Source organism: Otolemur garnettii, unplaced genomic scaffold (genome assembly GCF_000181295.1).
Source record: "Otolemur garnettii isolate 467f Iridium unplaced genomic scaffold, OtoGar3 scaffold00044, whole genome shotgun sequence".
NCBI classification, from domain to species: Eukaryota; Metazoa; Chordata; class Mammalia; order Primates; family Galagidae; genus Otolemur; species Otolemur garnettii.
In genome coordinates this window covers 8,811,071-8,813,799 of record NW_003852439.1, presented here as the reverse complement: position 1 = coordinate 8,813,799, position 2,729 = coordinate 8,811,071, and positions in this window count along the sequence as shown.

The window sequence follows — 2,729 nt, the reverse complement described above, 5'->3', positions numbered from 1 at the left end:
GGTGTTGTGGCGGGTGCCTGTAGTCCCAGCTACTTGGGAGTCTGAGGCAAGAGATTTGCTTAAGCCCAAGAGTTGGAGGTTCCTGTGAGCTTTGACACCACAACACTCTACCGAGGGCAACAGAGTGAGACTCTGCCTCAAAAACAAACAAACAAAGGAGAGGAAGCAGTAGATATGGCCAGAAGCCTTTCTTCCACCTCCATCTTTCTTGTTTGACTCTGGTTTCTGAAAAGAGGAATCTTCACTCTGTATCTCCACCTCCTTATCTGCTCTTCCTTCCCCAGCTCCTTGCCCTTACCAAAATCACTGGTGACCATTTGTCTAAGGAGAGAGACGTTTGTCAGGCTGTCTGAGTGGGCCTCTGTGCTGCCACAGCTGGCTGCCCACTTCTACACACCCTCTCCCCTCTCTCCTTCTGAATTCTTATAGCTCAGATGCCCTCTTGCTGGGGTCATGGGGTAGGCACAGGCCCTGTAGCCTCAGCTTCACTGCAGGTCCTGGGTGTCCCCAGGGCTCCCCCCTGCTTTCCCCTTACCCTGAGTGATCCCATCTTCCCATGGCTTTGTCCTCCATCTTATACTGTCATGTCTCTCACCTGCACCTATCCAGCCCTGACCACCCTCTGAGTGAGGGAACACCCAGTGCCTCACTCCAGGCACTTGGGGTACAGGGCCAGAGAAGACCCGGCTAGGAAGGCTGCATTGGCTTGGGCCAGAGAGGCTGCATACAGGGGGAGAATTCAGAGCAAGAAGAACAGACAACCAGAAAGGCAGAACAGACTACCAAGAAACTGCACAGCCAAACCTGTAAGGGTGAGCACAGTACACTTAACCCCACCATAGGACAGATAGCAAGCCTGGAAGTTGGGGAAATTGCTCCCGCCGCAGGATCAGGAAATAGGTTAGCTTACTTGCTTCTGACTACTCTCTTATTTTCTGCTTCAGTTTTGGTGTAGGAGGTCACACTGGGTCTCTGGTGGGGCTACTGACACCTCAAATGAGCATGTCTTAAGCTGAGCTCACCCCCATCACCACCAGTTTCCACTCAGCAGCCTGGTCATGTCTGGTCCTTCCTCCTCCCTCTTAATTACTCACAGTCCTAAGATCTACACCCTAACCCTCCCAGTTCCCTGCTTTTACCTCACCGTCATGGCTGCCTGGCCTGGGCTGCTGGCCTGGGTCTTCTTCCACTTTCACCTGCTCTGCCTGTCCAGTCTCAACCCAACACTCTAGTCTTCACCCTAAAGCCATAAGATCTTTCTAATTGACACTTTAGTGGCATAATCACAGCTCACTGAAACCCTGACCTACTGGGCACAAGTGATCCTCCCACCTTGGCTTCCCAAAGAGCTGAGATTATAGGCATGAGCCACTGAGCCCAGCCCTCCTTCCTTCCTTAGGGCGTGCACCCCAGTATTTAGAATACTACCTCCTCCAAAAAGCCCTCCTACTCTCCTCTCTTCCTTCCCCTTCTTCCTCCCCCTCAGGCACCTTTCTCTCTGGTGCTCCCTTCCCACTCCATTATTACTTCTTTCCCACTCTCTCCTTCCCAACATTACAGGTCTTTATGCCTCTTTCTGTGTCCTCAGCCCCTGGGGGTAGGGTGCCCTGCACATGTTATGTACCCATAGAGCTACCGGTTACTGGGCACCAGGATATTCCAAGCCCTGTGCTAAGTACCTTCTGCATAGTATCACATCTCACTCCCACCATTATCATCTTTTTTTTTTTTTTTTTTTTTTTGAGACAGAGTCTCACTTTGTCATCCTTGGTAGAATGTTGTGGCCTCATAGCTCACAGCAATCTCAAACTCCTGGGCTCAAGCACTCCTCTTGCCTCAGCCTTCCAAGTTGCTGGGCCTATAAACACCCACCATAACACCTGGCTAGTTTTTAGAGATAGGGTCTTGCTTTGCTCGGGCTGGTCTCCAACTCCTGATCTCAAGCAATCCACCAGTCTTAGCCTCCCAGAATGGAAGGATTATAGCCTCCACGTTGCCCAGCCCATACCATAATTTTGAGGACAAGGAAACAGGTGCAGGGAGGTTAACAGCCTGGCCCAGGTCACAGGCTAGCAGCTGGCGGGTAGTGGAACTGAAAAGCCCCAGGGCTTGGGCCTGCTTCTTCTCAGAATTTTGGCCAGTGGCTTGGTGGCCAGTAGAGGGGCTGTCAGGACCCAGACCTCCTTCCTCCTAGTGTCCTCAGTACTACACAGGGTCCTAAGGTAGAATGAACTATAGGAGGAGCTGGAAAAGGGCTAAAAAAAAGGGGAAGGCTAGAATATACTGTTTTTTTCTCCCTCACATCTACTTCCCCCTGGCTTGTGGTCACAGGTCATGAGCTCCAGCCTGTCACTGCTCCTTATAGAACACGCCATGGGGATTTCCAGGAACTGAGGGAGAGGCTTTGGGAAGTCCAGGTCAGAGTTCCCAGTGGGAGCAGGAGAAGGAAATGCATGGTGGGGTCCTGAGAGACACCACAGACACTTTGCAGAGGCTGAGAGAAAGGTGGGGGAAATTGGGGATAAGAGACCAGGCATAAAGTCCCTAGTGGCTTCAAATGACTATAATGATGAACATGTTCCCAGGAAGCTTTTTCAGAGGAGGAAGAAGGGGGTTGACAGCAGCTCCACACAGTGCCTCATCTGCAGGCAGAGTACCCTGGCAGGTATCTTCTCTGCATGGATAGCCTCAGAGGGGGAACCATGATGAGATGGCACCTCATTCTCTCT